This window comes from Carica papaya, chromosome 7 (assembly GCF_054855325.1).
Source record: "Carica papaya isolate Zhongbai chromosome 7, ASM5485532v1, whole genome shotgun sequence".
Lineage (NCBI taxonomy): Eukaryota > Viridiplantae > Streptophyta > Magnoliopsida > Brassicales > Caricaceae > Carica > Carica papaya.
Window position 1 is genome coordinate 6562278 of NC_142315.1, and position 17533 is coordinate 6579810.

General features: G+C 33.0%; 1 long non-coding RNA gene across 1 annotated transcript in view; it reads left to right on the forward strand.

Annotated features, from left to right (window-relative positions):
* Positions 1–4242: 4242 nt before the first annotated feature.
* Positions 4243–17533, forward strand: part of LOC110822009 (uncharacterized) — a 35282-nt gene continuing 21991 nt past the window's right edge. Inside the window, exons 1-6 of the long non-coding RNA XR_015813708.1 lie at positions 4243–6043; positions 6158–7548; positions 9315–9421; positions 9872–9903; positions 11928–11988; positions 12136–12167. This is a non-coding gene — a long non-coding RNA (uncharacterized LOC110822009). The remainder of the gene's footprint in view (positions 6044–6157; positions 7549–9314; positions 9422–9871; positions 9904–11927; positions 11989–12135; positions 12168–17533) is intronic.

A 17533-nucleotide genomic window follows, 5' to 3' on the forward strand; every position in this document is an offset into this window, starting at 1 on the left:
TTTTAATAGAGTAGTATAACTAACTTGCTCATACGATCAATAATCATATAAATGGTGACCCTCTTGAAAAAAAAGAAAAAAAGAACATATATATGGTGATTGCTAATTCGTATGATCAGATATCAGAACTTGGACAAATTCATATAGTGTGTGTATTTTATATGTATATACTCATTATAACATGCATTATGAGCATTAGATACACATGATCTTATTATATGAGCGATACATAAAAGTCACTTAGTTGCATATATGGAATGGTGATGATCCAAAAAAAGAAAATGAAGAGAACCCACTTGTTATAGTTTTGGAGATTTCAAGTTAAATTCTGCACGTATATGCTGAAATATGTAGTTACAGATTTAAATTTACAGAACATGATTGCACATGTACAGCATGTGAATTAACCACTTAGTGTTTTTTTTACCTTGGGAAAGAATCTGTATGTATACATACATATATGATCTGGCATTCAGGTCCCGCTGAAGAAGGCGTATAATTAATGAGTTGATTCAAGAAGTATACAGGCCATGCATGTGCCAGAACTTCATCTTTGGATTTTTGGACGGTGAAAAGTGGTTGGTCTGAGCATGGAAGTTCCTTTTATAATTTTGTATTAATTCAGTTTTGCAGTGCATTTGTTCAGGTGAAAAGCGTAAAAAAGAAGAGAAAGCCAGACAACTTGATATATCTATATATGTAAATCAATATGCATGTACTGTAACGGTTTCGAAAATTTAAAAAAAAAAATGTGTATAAAGAATATGAGTGCGGAAGTAAAATAAAAGGTTTTGATTAATATCCCTTATACAATAACTTAAACGTATTAATAATACCGAAAATAAGTCATTAAAATAAAATATTGGAAATAAAAGACTATAAGAGAACTAATAAATATCTAGATAACTATTCACTGTCTTCTTGTAGATCGGGTTCGGGAACGAAGTCCTCATGATCTGAAATGGTTAGTAAGGAATGAGGTATACTAACCCAGTAAAGACATCACACTATATCACTGTCACAGAATTAAAGGTTGGTAGAAAACCAAAAACAACCAATGGAGCACAAGTTATAAGTAAATTTATTTATCAATAATCAAATCATTTACCGTCTACTTATCTCAGTGGGATTTATGAAAACGATCTATGGAAACAATAACATCATAGATATCATAAGTTCATACATAATCTGTAACATAGTACATGTCATACTTTTATATTTCAATCATCAAACAGCAGTTGCCCCATTTTTCATCAGGCTACTCGTATCCATTGGGATTCATACGGGTCCCCGCTACATGTGAACCATTCCCTTAACAAACTTAATTTCCAGGGCCGTTCCCATATCCCGTCCGGTATGAACGTCAAGCAAGAAACCTCAATACCCCGTCCGGTATGAGGGTGAAGCGGGTCGTCCTCATACCCCGTCCGATATAAGAGACAAAACATTTAAAGTCTCCATACCCCGTCCGGTATGAGACAACATTCCCGTTAGGGTTCCCTATGAACCCGATTCGTCCACCATCTTTTAGGATATTTAGTGAGTCTGTCAACTTATTCATTTATCAATTCATATATCTTTTCTATTTTTTTTTTTAGTTTTCTATTTCTCACATAAACATGAATACTTTAAACAAGTAACGAGCATCCAACAAGGCAAACATATCATCGGATTCACAAAATCAAGCAATAATGAAGTAAATAGTGATTCATGCATTTAAAACCATAGAATAAATAAATCAGATACTATACTGCATTTAAACTGTAAAATAAATCAAACAGGAATTGGCAGAGAAATATGTCCGGTTCGGGGCTCCATTAGCAATCGTAATACTTATGCATATCTATTTAATTCATAAAATATAGTTTTATCATTTATTAAACTTTAATCCCGTGGTAGGAAATAAGGTGAGGGGTAGTTACTTGATTCGAACCGAAAACTGGATTTTCACTGCGCATATGAGCAGTCCCTAAATTCCTTAAATTTTTTTTCGAGAACTGAAATGCGCTTACGGTACCTACACATGTCCCAAATAACTCAAAAATCAGACCTAAGGCTTCCGGCATAGGGGCTCCACCGTGCTCCGACACAAGCGGTGGCGATCCGCCTTGGGTTTGCCGTTTCTGGCCGTTTTCAGCCGAATTCGACCAAACTTGCATTGGTTCCTGTGAAAAAATACCTCTAGGGCCATCGATGAGTCGAAAAAATATCGAAAACCGAAACTTACCGACGGCGGGGCTCTCCGGTGCGGCGGCTCCTCTGGCTCGAGTCGCGATTTAGTGTTTTGCTCTGGTCAACCTGTAGAGGATGGAACGGTGGTCACAATGGTGTAAAAATTACATCAAACAGGAATCGGGAAGGACCTCATCGAAGGCAAAAATTGAGAAAACCCGCAGCGGCACCGCTGGGCTTCGGCGGCGTTTTTCGGCCAATTGGCTGGTGTTTTGGCTCTGAATTGGCCACATGTGGGTTTAGAGTCGAATTCTGAGCCAATTGGAGAATTTTTACCTAGTTTGGCGGCCGAAAAGTGCTCCGGTGCGGCGGCGGTCGGCTCCCTGGCGGCTTGGCTGTCTTCTCTGGCGATGACTCTGGCGGTTAAGGTTAGAGTTTGGATGTGGATGAGATTATTTATAACCTTCCGCTTTTAATCTGAGTCGTTCATCGCGATTTAATCTAGACCATTCATCACAATGCAATCTGAACTGTCTGTGCGCGATTCAATCTGGGCCGTCCGTGCACGTGCAATCTGGGCCGTCTGTGCGCGTTTTTGATCTGGGTCGTCCGTGCACGCGAGAACGGATCTCAGCCATTCGATTGCGCGCACGCAGATCGCCCACGTGGCTCCCTTCCGCGTGGCCTCCCGCGTCAGTGTTTCTACCACGTGTCGCGTTCTAGTTGGCCGGGGCTACTGACCGGGCAGCTGACGTGGCGTAATTTTTTTAAATTACGTTTTAACCCCCGATTTTTAAATTTTCTTTCAAAAATACCATCATAAGCTAAATTTTCACCCATTTTTTCTAAAATTACTTTCAATTAAATCGCTAAAATAATTTTACATATTTTTATTATTATTATTTCTATTTAATTAAATTAAAACCATATAAAAATTCATATATTCATATAAAAATTACAAAAAATCAAAATAAAATAATACTAATAATAATAATAATAATTGAGGTGTTACATGTACTGTATAAGTGTCTCTACTCATCCATTGCTTCTAATGCTTTACATTTATATTACTGTTGAGTAAGTTTTACTATCTGGAGAAAGAAAAAAAGTTAGAATACAGCTATTCTGATATGGGTTTGGTGTGTATAAAGTTGGTATGCCCTAAAACTATCTTATATCCTTGGATAAAATAAAATAAAAAAATTTGGTATACAATAAAACTTCGAATGTTCTTTTCCATTATTCATTTTTTTGTGGTGATTTTTTACATTGTATAAACATAAGAGTAATGTTATCCAAGGCTGGTAGAATCTCCTCCTACTTATAGTCGAATATAATGGTATAAGTTAAAAATTAATTCTGTTTTCTGAGTAATTTTTTTTTTTTTTTAAAAAAAAGAGAAACATTATATGCATTCCTTTTATTAACTTCTAAAATGAAATAATTTTAGATTATAAATAAATACATAAGTATATGTTTGTATTAAGTATCTGTCATTAAATTATATCTATTTATGTTTTATATTAAACACATGTAAAATATTTTAAAATAATGAAAATTTTATTTTAAATGATAAATTGTATATTTAAAAATATTTAAATTATTTTAAATAGATTATGTATAATATATCATCTATATATACGTCACCAATAAACATTTGTACATTAAGAATTTAATATTTATATTAAAAGACATACCAAATATTTTTTATTAACATATAAATAATAGATTGTATATTTTTTTAATTAACTTAAAATTTTAAAATAATAAATTTAATTATTTAATATGATATCAGAGTCATAAATTTAATTTTTTAATATTATCTATCTTAATTTTAATAAAATTGATATTAATATTCTTTATATTAAGTACTTCTTAGAGCTCTCTAAGAGAGTATTAGATTGTTTTTTTCAAAAGCCGATTATATTTATGTATATATATATATATATTTGCAGACCCAAGCCCAATTTGAGCCCTAATTAGGCCCTCTATGCAAATCCAATCCGGCTTTAGACACAGAATCTGGCCTCAGCGTTTTCTTTCCTTTTAAGGAGCAACGTCTTGGCGATGTTTTTTGAATTTGAATTATTTGTTTCCTCTGCCTTTGGGGAACCGAGAGAGAGAGAGAGAGAGAGCGTCCGGAGAAGAGAAGCGGACAGGCAGAGGAAGAAAGAGGCAATCGATTTCTTTCCTTTAAATAGCAATGTCTAGGCAATGTTTTTCGAATTTGAATTATTTGTTTCTTCTGCCTTTGGGTAAGCAAGAGGGAGAGAGAGCGTCCGGAGAAGAGAATCGGAGAGGCAGAGGAAGAAAGAGGCAATCGATTTCTTTCCTTTAAATAGCAATGTCTAGGCGATGTTTTTTGAATTTGAAGTATTTTATTCTTCTGCCTTTGGGTAACCAAGAGAGAGAGGGAGAGAGCGTCCGGAGAAGAGAAGCGGAGAGGCAGAGGAAGAAAGAGGCAATCGATTTCTTTCCTTCAAATAGCAATGTCTAGGCGATGTTTTTTGAATTTGAATTATTTATTTCTTCTGCCTTTGGGTAACCAAGAGGGAGAGAGAGCGTCCGGAGAAGAGAAGCGGTGAGACAGAGGAAGAAAGAGGCAATCGATTTCTTTCCTTTAATAGCAATGTCTAGGCGATGTTTTTTGAATTTGAATTATTTGTTTCCTCTGCCTTTGGGTAACCAAGAGGGAGAGAGAGCGTCCGGAGAAGAGAATCGGAGAGGCAGAGGAAGAAGAGGCAATTGATTTCTTTCCTTTAAATAGCAATGTCTAGGCGATGTTTTTGAATTTGAGTTATTTATTTCTTCTGCCTTTGGGTAACCAAGAGGGAGAGAGAGCGTCCGGAGAAGAGAAGCGGTGAGGCAGAGGAAGAAAGAGGCAATCGATTTCTTTCCTTTAATAGCAATGTCTAGGCGATGTTTTTTGAATTTGAATTATTTGTTTCCTCTGCCTTTGGGTAACCAAGAGAGAGAGAGAGAGAGTCTGGAGAAGAGAAGCGGAGAGGCAGAGGAAGAAAGAGGCAATCGATGGAAAAAAAGTGCAGAGGACGCAGAGGCTGGTTGAATCGGACCGACTTTCGGTGGAAGAAGAAGAAGACAAAGAGAGCAGAGCTCAATGTGCGACCATAACTGCAAACTGGCCTCAGTGTTTTCTTTCAATCCGGTTTTAGACAGAGTCTAGCCTAACTAGGCCCTCTATGCAAATCCGATCCGGCTTTAGACACAGAGTCTGGCCTCAGCGTTTTCTTTCCTTTAAATAGCAATGTCTAGGCGGTGTTTTTTGAATCTGAATTATTTGTTTCTTCTGCCTTTGGGTAACCAAGAGAGAGATAGAGCGTCCGAAGAAGAGAAGCCGAGAGGCAGAGGAAGAAAGAGGCAATCGATGGAAAAAAGGCGCAGAGGACGCAGAGGCTGGTTGGATCGGACCGAGTTTCGGTGGAAGAAGACGAAGACAAAGAGAGCAGAGCTCAATGTGCGACCATAACTGCAAAGGAGCATCTGGCAAAAGCAAAAGGCAGGGGAGTAGACAAGAATGTGTTCCACGGCAGAGAACCGTTAGGAAGAAGATAAAATAAATCAAGAAGCATGTGAAGAGAACAATTTCGCGGCTAGAAGCGGTGAAGAAACGGCAAAGAAAGACAGGCTTTTAGAGAGAGAGAGAATCTTGAAGGAGAGGGAAAGTTTTCTGTGGGTTTCTCTTTTTGGGCTTTCAACTTCTAGGTAAAGAGAGGAAAAATCGAGAGGCGGAAAAGGAAATGTAACGCAGAGAGAAAAACTTTGGGGTTCCGAGAGCTAGGGTACGAAACAGAGAGACCTGAGTGGAGGAACTCCGAAGTACTTCGCTGTCTTCCGCCTGGGTGTCCATTAGGTAAATCTGTTTTTCCACCATATAGATCTGCTCTCTTTCACTCTACTAATTTATATTTTAAGCAAATGCACTTTCAATCATGCTACTAACTTTTTGACATTTAATGTGCATCAGATTTTGTATAGCTTCACCAGATTATATAATTTTCTAAGATCAGTGAGGATGAAAGAAAGATTAACCAAAGAGAGCAGTTTCCTGCTTTCGGTTTTCCAATCTGGAGATGAAGGCATGATCATTTGGAAACAGAGAGACCTGAATGGAGGAACTCCGAAGTACTTCGCTGTCTTCCGCCTGGGTGTCCATTAGGTAAATCTGTTTTTCCACCATATAGATCTGCTCTCTTTCACTCTACTAATTTATATTTTAAGCAAATGCACTTACAACCATGCTACTAACTTTTTGACATTTAATGTGCATCAGATTTTGTATAGCTTCACCAGATTATATAATTTTCTAAGATCAGTGAGGATGAAAGAAAGATTAACCAAAGAGATCAGTTTCCTGCTTTCGGTTTTCCAATCTGGAGATGAAGGCGTGATCATTTGGAAATACTGACTAGGTTTAAAAGAATCATCGGCATATCAAGATTATTCATTCTAGAATTTGATAGCTTATAAATGTGGATACTTTCAAATGATAGTATATCAAGTAGGCTTAAATTGGAAGTTGTGCTTTTCTCTGTTAAAGTATAGATAATACAACTACTCGTTCCTATCCATTTAACAATTTAAAATAATTGTCACTCACCCGATGATTCAAAACAGTATCAAAGTAAAGGTTGTTTTCAGTTCTGTAATTGTGAGAACCTCACTTATTGTCATTCACCTGTCTCTTCTGGAAAATTTTTTAGACCAGTCTCTTATCAATAATTAGGCCTTCATGCATAATTTGCCAATCTGAATTGTCTTTCCCTTTCTAGCTTCATATTGGTAAGTTTGTTACCGATTTGCTCTTAAGGTGCATGTTATGCGATAAATGATAAAATTGGTCTATTTTCTAGATTAAGTTAAAGGGTAACTGATCAGCCAACTATTTAGCGAACAGTCTTATTTAGGCCATCAATTTACCACCTCTCAATCATCAAAACCAATGTGTATTTTCTTCTTAGTGCTGTTTTTAATCTTAAATTTTAGACTGTAATTTGTGAAACGTATTAAGTTGAAAGGGCATCATTAAGGACCAGGAGGTATGATATCACATTTTTTTTTGTTTATTATTCACTCTCTTTGTTTATTCTTTAAATTCAGCATTAGAATTTGCTTAGCATGAGATTACCATGACTGACTATTTGTGTTCATTTGTTTGGATAGATATTTAAAACAATCTACATAGTTTTGGTGGTTATGCAGCAATAACTTAATTTCTGGTTTCTTGATAATGTTCACCTCTTTGTAGCTTCATCCAAAGTGTGCCTCAGGTTACATCTGTGAGTTGTTAGCATTGTACTACTGTGCAAGTTTCGAGTATTATCATGCAGAATGTAGGGGCGATCTTGAGATTTAGAGGTAAACAATATTAAAAATATAAGGTTCAGTCTCAAACATTTTATTTTTCTCTTGGTAGTTTTGCTCTAGTTGATGTAGGTTCACATCGGTTATAGGTTAACATCTTCATAATGATTTTCTTGACTGATCTTAGAATTTCTTGATTCCAACTTTCTAAAGAATATTTGTTTACTGATTTGCTTAGAATTCATGATAAGAGTTGTTAGCATTGTGCTACTGTGTAAGTTCCAAATGTTATTATGCAGAATACAGGGGCTATCTTGAGATTTAGAGATAAATAATATTAAAAATATAAGGTTCAGTCTCATACATTTTATTTTTCTCTTGATAGTTTTGCTCTAGCTGATGTAGGTTCACATCTGTTATAGGTTAACATCTTTATAATGATTTTCTTATTCATCTTAGAATTTCTTGATTCTAACTTTTTAAAGAATATTTGTTACTAATTTACACATAGAATTCATGATAATAGGATGTTTCACTTCTCTCTCTCTAGGTTTCTGTCTCATGTCCAAATAACAAAAGCAATACACAATGCAATAAGTCTAACTCAAATTTTCTGATCCTATTAGAACAAGTGAAAGTAAAAATGTACTTAAATCAAATACAACTTCAAATAAAAAATAGAAACTTGAACCTAAAGTTACATTATGTTTAAACAACTCAAACTCAAACATAATTACAAATTCAAGTAAATAGAAACAAAAACCACAATCTGGAAAGATGCCTAACAAAAACTAAGCATATCTTGCAAACTAATTAATGCCTAATATTATTCATATTCTGAAAAAAAAAAACAATAACTTATATCATCGTACATTAAATTGGTCATATTTATTTACTAATGAGTCATTTAATTTATTAATCATTTCTTGTAAATTATACAATTAGTGTTTGATTACTTATTTATAGAAATAGTTTTTTTTTTTTTATAGTAATATGCAGATGGTCAACTTAAGCTGGGTTTGTAGTTATTAATAGAACAGTAGGTACTTTTCGTTTCTCTCAAATTGTGGTTTGATTTTGGATAAAATTTGAGAAAAATTCTTTCTTATCTATTTTAATATCATTTATCTTTCATATGTTTTAAGTTCGATCAACACCAAAATCCTAGTAAGAATAGATAATTTCAACTTAGGATATATGTTCACACTCGTTGTAACAACAATAAATTCAGGGCAATGTCTTAACTTACTTGCAACATGATATAATTAGAATAGAATTATAACAAAAATAATTCACCACTCAATAAATTTAACTCATATTTTCGGACAGTATTGAAATAATAAAGGAAAAAACTCAAACAAAATGGAATTTCGAAATCAAAAGCATGAGCTTCAACGAAAAATTTGTTTTTAATCAATTCAAATTGAACAAAATTACAAATCTAAGTAGACAAATACAAACTTCATTTAATGACTAGTAAAGAAATAAGTAAGCTCTAAATATTTTTTCGTACTTACTAATGAATGACACTACTAACAGTTTGTATAGGGTACAAAAGCTTATGTCATTTAATAGGAGCCTCTATAACTTAGAAAAATCATACATACTGCTAGATTGATTTCTCTTTATTTTTTTATTAATCACTAAATTAGGTTATGTTTTAGCTTAGAGATAAGATAATAAATTCTCATCTTTTTGTTTTTATTTTTGCTTGTTTTTTTTTTTTTTTTTGTTTCTTTGTTTTCAACTTTGATAGGCTAAATTTGCATGCCATTCTCTTGCCGCTATTTGCTAATTCTTGAATTTTTTAGTTATTTCAGGTAAACTATATGGTAATGCGCAAGTATTTATTCCCACAAAATGGTTGCTGTTACTAGAATGCAGGCATCAAGATAAGGTCAATTTATGGTTATTAATCGAACTATAGGTAATCATCGGTCTTATTTCATAGTCATAACTAACATCATCTAGCTGAATAGTTAAAATATCAAATTGTGTTTCATACTATCACTTAAAACTTTAGTTATTTATTCCTTTCTGACTAGTACCATTATTTTACACATAATAGTTTTGAAGTACTAGAGTAACAAATGACCGAAATTTTTTTACTTCTCATGCTTTTACCTATTTTTTGCTATTAGCATATATGCTTGCTGTCATATGGATTATTATCGGGTTGAAACTATCAAAATTAGGTAAATGCAAGTGTCAGACCAATGTGATTATTATTATTATTATTTTTAACTTAGAGATAATTAATATACATTTTAACTATTTATTGAATAGTATAAATATCAAATTGTGTTCTATGTTAGCACCTGTCACTTGAATTCTTTGCAGGTATTGTTATTGTGCTTGTCACTTGAATTCTTTGCAGGTACTGTTATTGTGCACATCATCAGTCATGAGGTATTAATAAACTATAAGATTCATCTCTTTTTTATTGCGATAATTTAATTTTCTATTACGGTTCTTATTTACTTGTAACTCATTTTTTAAGAAAAATTATACAAAAAGTCATGTAATATATATTTTAGTATTATTTATTCTTCAGGTCCTCTAAGTTTTATTGGGAGTGAAAAATCTGTAAGAATATAAATTTTAGGTACGAATATACATTCAATAAATAAGAGCAGGGAATTAAGCACAATGTTTTAGCGTTACTTGAAACATGAACTAATTGAATTGGGGGGTTACAACAAAAAAAACTAATCACTCTATAAATGTGACCTACATCTATTGATAGCACTAAAATATGAGTGCGAGAAGTTCCTTGAGTAAAATACAATTTCAAGTTCAAAACTAGAACACAAATTGAAACTCCATAAAAACACACCTACAAATCAAAGTAAACAAGGAAAAATCGTACTAAACTTTGAAGAATGGCTATGAAAGAAACAAGTTAACCCCATACTTTTTTTTGTAAAACATGTGTAATTTTTTGACTTTTTGAAAGATAGAACTACAAACCAAACAAACAAACAAACAATCTTTCTCAATCGTGAAAAGCGCTGGCCTTCACGAGGAAAAACGACTAGAAATCAAACAAACAAACAATCAAAAATCACATCCAGCTTTGAAAGAGGCTAGTGAAAACACAAATCAAAGCTCTGAAAATGAAAATGGATCAAAACTCAAGCTGAAAGACAAGCAGAAATCTAGATAGACAAAGAAAAACCACATTATATTATGAAAAACGAGTAGCAAACAAACAACTGAGTCTCAAATATCTTTCATGCTAAGACATGCCAATGTTTTTCTTTTAACTTCTTGGAACAAATATGATTACAAACAAAATACCAAAGTCAAACTGAAGAAACACAAATATATATCCAACATACAAACGAAGTTAAAATTAAACCACAACAAAGAACAACTACAAATCTAACAAACAAACAAACAAAAATCACGTCCAACTTTGGAAAAAGTTAGCAAAAACACAAATCAAAATTCAAAACTCGAACATGGATCGAAATTCAAACTAAAACACAACCACAAATTGAGATAGAGAAAGATAAACCACATCCAACTTTGAAATTTGACTAACAAACAAACAACTGAACATCAAATATATTTCATAATAACACATGCCAATACTTCTTCTAACTTTTTGAAACAAACACGATTACAAATAAAACATCAAAGTCAAACCAAACAAACACAAATGTGTGCTCAACAAACCGATCAAATTAAAATCAAACTACAACAAAGCACAACTACAAATCAAACAAACATACAAAAGTGAATCATATGACTATACAAAATGATTAGCAAACACAAACAAAGCTTGAATATCTAACGAAATCAAATGGTCGACAATATTGTAAGAAACACAACTAAAAAAATTCAACAAACAAAAGCCCATTCAGTTGTGAAAAATCCTGACAAACAAAGGTCTAAACCTTTAACATCCTTCATAAGTAAGTAGTGGCCGATATTTTGGGTTTTGGAAAGAAACACAGTAACAAAAAGTTGAAATTTTTAACTTCTTGACAAGGCAAAACATCTTATTTTACTATAGAGGGACTCAATTGAGTAGGACTTTTGAAAGGTCATACTTATATAGATAGTTAACTAGCTCATGCAACTCTCACTCCTAGTGGTAAGATACTGAAACTGTCATCGTTTGGTCTTAATTTTTATGGTTTTTGTTATCTTATTTCTTAGTTTGGTGTTCAAGATTTTCGTGTCATCTATTGATTATATTTGTTGACAAATGTTGGCTGATATCTTAATTCTCTATTGTAAATTATACAGTTCTTATTTGATTTTTTATCGCGGAAAATTGTTATATCATGAGTTGGTATTCAAGTAGTCAACTTAAGGAGGATTTGTGGTTGTCAATCGAAATATGGATACGTCTCAATCTTATTTCACACTTATAACTAAAGCCACTGAGTATTATAAATATTAGTTTAATGCTGCTATTTCAGGTACTAGCAGATATACTCGCTTTTCTTTACGTTATTATTGGCTTTAAACTTTCCAACTCAGGTAGATGCTCACACTAGACTTCTCTAATTATTATATTCTTTAAGTTGGAGGTAGTTGATATATTTTCTTTGTTTGTCGTATACTTGAATAGTGCAAAAATATCAAATTGTATTTTATGTTAGCACCTGACACTTGAGCTCTTTACAGGTACTGTTATTGTGCACACAATCGGTCATGAGGTATTAATAAAGTACAAGATTCATCTCTTTATTATTATGATAATTTAACTTTCTATTTTCGGTTGTTATTTACCTGTAACTTATTTTTTAGATAAAATTATAAAAAAATCATATAGTATATATTTTAATATTATTTATCCTTCAAGTCCTCTAAGTTATATATTAAGAGTGAAAAGTCTGTGAGAATAGAAATTTTAGGTACAAATATACATTCAGCAAATAAGAGTAGAGAATTAAGCACGATGTTTTAGCTTTACCTGAAATATGAATTAGTTAGATTGGGAGGTTATAACAAAGAAAACTAACCACTCTATAAATGTGACCTACATCTATTGATAACATTAAAATAATAAGTGCGAGAAGTTTCTCTAGTGAAATACTATTTCAAGTTCAAAACAGGAACACGAATTGAAATTTCACAAAAACACACCTAAAAACCAAAGTAAACAAGGAGAAATTGTACTAAATTTTCAAAAAACGGCTATTAAAGAAACAAGTTAACCCCCTATATTTTCTGTAAAACATGTGTACTTTTTAGATTTTTTGATAGACATAGAACTACAAAACCAAACAATCAAACTATTAATTGTGAAAAACACTAGCCAACACGAGAAAACACGACTAGAAATCAAACAAACAAACAAACAATTAAAAATCAAATCTAGCTTTGAAAGAGGCTAGTGAAACCACAAATCAAAACTCCAAACATGAAAATGGATCGAAACTCAAGCTGAAAGACAACCAGAAATCTAGATAGACAAAAAAAAACGAGAGCAAACAAACAACTGAGCCTGAAATATCTTTCACGCTAAGACATGTCAATGTTTTTCTTTTAACTTCTTGGAACAAACATGATTACAAACAAAATACTAAAGTTAAACCAAAGAAACACAAATATATGTCCAACGTACGAACCAAATTAAAATCAAACCACAACAGAGCACAACTACAAATCAAACAAGCAAACAAACAAAAATCACATCCAACTTTCAAAAAAGCTAGCAAAAACACAAATCAAAATTCGAAACACGAACATGGATCGAAACTCAAACTGAAACACAACCACAAATTGAGATAAAGAAAGAAAAACCACATCCAACTTTGAAAAACAACTAACAAACAAACAATTGAATATCAAATATCTTTCATAATAACACATGCTAATACTTCGTCTAACTTTTTGAAATAAACACGATTACAAATAAAACACCAAAGTTAAACTGAACAAACACAAATGTGTGCTCAACAAACCGATCAAATTAAAATTAGACCACAATAAAGTACAGTTACAAATCAAACAAACATACAAAAGTGAAACATATGACTTTACAAAATGATTAGCAAACACAAACAAAACTCGAATATCTAACGAAATCAAATGGTCGACAATATGAGCTTTTTGTAAGAAACACAACTAAACAAACTTGACAAACAAAAGTCCATTCAGTTGTGAAGAATCCTGACAAGCAAAGGCCTAAGCCTTTAACACCTTACATAAGTAAGTAGTGATCAATATTTTTGGGTTTTGGAAAGAAACACAGCTACAAAAGCTGAAATTTTTAACTTCTTGATAAGGCAAGACATCTTATATTACGATATAGGGACTTAATTGAGTAGGACTTTGAAATGTCATACTTTTATAGATAGTTAACTAACTCATGCAACTCTCACTCCTAGTGGTAAGATACTGAAACTGTCATTTTTGGTCTTATTTTTTGTAGTTTTTGTGTTCTTATTTCTCAGTTTGGTGTTCAATATTTTTATGTCATCTATTGATTATATTTATTGACAAATGTTGGCTGATATCTAATTCCCTATTGTAAATTATACAATTATTATTTGACTTTTTATTGCTGAAAATTGTTATATCATGAGTTGGTATTCAAGCGGTCAACTTAAGGAGGATTTGTGGTTGTCAATCGAAATACGGGTGCGTCTCAATCTTATCTCACAGTCAACTAAAATTACAGAGCATTATAGATATGAGTTCGATGTTGTTGTTTATACTACTACCATTTCAGCTGCTAGTAGATATATACTTACTTTTATTTACGTTATTATTGACTTCTTTTAAAATATTATAGAATATTTTATGTACATAATAGTATGATTATTTTCCCAAATATATTAGTATGATTAGGAAGAAAGTTAATAGGATAATTTAGATTGGTTACCTTCTATGAATCAATTTACATGTATGTATATCCCTATTCTCTATTCAATAAATAATAAGAGTATTATTCAGTATTGTTTTCTTCCCTAACTCTTAACATGGTATCAGAGTTAAGGTTAGGGTTAGGATTTTAGTTGTCAGAATACATCAGACTAAGAAAGGGTTGAACAACCATTCCCGGTGCCAGAGGAAGTCGACCACCGATCTTCGGCGTGTTCAAAGTGCAGCCAGTACGGTGGTGTATGCAGAATGAGAGAAGGAGGTCATTTGCATGGCTGTTTCAAGTCAGAATCGGGTTTGTCGACCATTTATGCGGGTGCTGGAAATCCTAGCATCGTGCCTATCCCATGCGAAGTCAGAAGGTGAAGGGAAGCTCAGTCGGTCTGTTCTGAGCACGAAACCAAAAGGTCAGGGCGGAGAAAACTCGAGATTCAGTAGATCGCGCGACAACAAGCTTTTCCGATTCTCTAGCGCGATTTGCTGCAATGTTGGGAGCTACATTCCGGATTTGGATGTGTATCCTGGTTCTGTGGTGATTTCCGACCAAAAGGAGATTGTTTGGCATTTCTCGACAACGGTGGCACAGAAACTCCAATGATTGGCAGTGAACTTCTAGTAAGGTTGTTGATAACCGTGCGTGAAGAGACACTTTGTCTTCTGAAATTTTCTAGTATATTTGCAGTGTTTTTGGTGTATCTCTATTTGCTGTATTTGGATATTTTAGGTGATATTTTTTGATTTATGGATTAAAATGAGTGATAATATTGTTTGTTATTACTGCTGTGAGTGAGAACATATAAAGTAGTATTATAAGAAATTGCAGAATTGCAATTGGATTGCACAAACCACTAATATTTTTGCTACTATTGCTAGCTCTTTTTTTGAAAGAACTGTTATGATTTCAGCTGATGAATATGCTGAATTCTCTCAATATCAGAAATCTTTAAATAAATTTTCTACTTTTATTGAATCAGAGAAAAAATATGTTATCTCCTTCTCGAACAGATAAGTGATTGATTCTGGTATTACAGATCATATGACAGTTAACCTTAATATTTTTTTTAGTTTTCGACCACAATATTTTTTTCTGTAACCATTGCTGATGGGTCAACTTATAACATTGTATGTTCCGGGACCACAAAACCAACTTCATCTATTACTTTGTCATATGTATTAAGTCTATCCAAACTCACATTCAATCTGATTTTTGTGAGTAAACTACCGAAAGATTTGAATTGTTGTATTACATTTTTTCCTAATCACTGTGTTCTTCAATATCTTATGATAAATCAGATTATTGGTAAATAAAATATATCAGATGGTCTCTACATTCTTGATACTTTGGTGCCTCGATCGATTGCCTGTTCTCTTGTTACCTTTCTATGTGAAGCACATTGTCAATTAGGACATCTGTCTCTATGTATGTTGAAGAAGTTATATCCTCAATTTTATGATATATCTTCACTAAATTGCGAGTTATATAAGTTTGCAAAACATCACCGTAGTTCGTCAGGTCCAAAGGTCAATAGACGAGCTGAGTCTGCTTTTGAGTTAGTTCATTATGATATTTAGAGCCTCTGTCATGTTCCGTCTAAAATAGGGTTTAAGTATTTCTTTACCTTTGTGGATGATTTTTCTCACATGACTTGAATATATTTTATGAAAAATCATTGTAAAGTATTTTTTCACTTTTGTGTTTTTTGTGCTGAAATCAAGACATAATTCAATATTTCTATGCATGCATCAAGAGGTGATAATGTCAAAAAATATATGTCATAGTCATTTCAGAATTATATGACTCAACACATGATCCTTCACCAATCATCGTGTGTTGATACACCATCTCAAAATAGAGTCACTGAAAGGAGGAATAAACATTTATTTGAGACAGCGCAAACCCTCTTATTCCAAATGCAAGTCCCAAATCAATTCTTGACCGATGCTATTTCCACGACTTGTTTTTGATTAATCGTATGTCATCTACAGTACTTGATGGAAATGTTCCTTATAGTCTTCTTCTTCCAAATAAGTTCTTATTTTCGGTGCAACCTAAGATATTTAGTAGCCTCTGTTATGTTCGAGATGTGCGACCTATTGTGACAAAATTGGACCCAAAGATCTTGAAGTGTGTATTTTTGGGATATTCTCGACTTCAGAAATGATACCGGTGCTACTCTTTAAATCTCAATAAATATTTAGTATCAACTGATGTAGTCCTTTTAGAGAATACACTGTTTTTCTCCTCATTGTCCAAGTCTATAAGTCAGTGGACAGACGACAAGTGGTTCATCTATAGTTTTACATCATGTGCATCTACTAAGCAAACAGATAATAGTGTTTCTTCAAATAATGTGCCTCCAGCCTTATTTGAACAAGTTGATGATAGTGTTAGTGTGCCTCTAACCCAAGCACAACCACTAGTTGTTCATGCGTATTCCAAAAGACCACATACTAATGTTACATGTCCTGCACCAGGTACCATGCCATCTAATTCTGTCTCATAGAACCTTGATCTTCCCGTTGATGTACGTAAAAGTAAATGTAAGTGCACTATTCCTACGCCATCGTATTCCATTGCTAATTTTATCTCATACAATCATATGTTTCCTTCGTCTAATTTTTTAATTGCTTTTATAAATTCAACTTTTATACTCAAGACAGTTAAGGAGGCTCTGAAGCACCCTAATTGACGTAATGCAATGCTTAAGAAAGTAAATGCTCTTGATGAAAATCATACTTGAGATTTGGTAAATTTACCCAAAGAAAAAAAGGATTTAGGGTGTAAAAGAGTATTTACAGTCAAAGTGAATTCAGATGGCCCAATGGTGAGATTTAAAGCTCGACTAGTAACAAACTTATTCTGATACATTCTCTCTAGTAGTCAAATTTACATTTATCCGTTTATTCATATTTGTTGCAGCCTCTCAAGATTGACCGTTACACTAGTTAGACATTAAAAATGTATTTTTTTATTGTGATCTTTTAGAAGAACTGTATATGGAACAACCACCTGGATTTGTTGTTCAGGAGGAGTACGAAAAAGTCTATCATTTAAAAAAATCTTTGTATGGTTTAAGGCAGATTTCTCGTACGTGGTTTGATAAGTTTAGTGAGGTAGTCTGTAAGTTCAAATTGAAGAAGAGCAAGTGTGATAATTCAGTTTTTTATAGACAATCAACAGCTGATATTATAC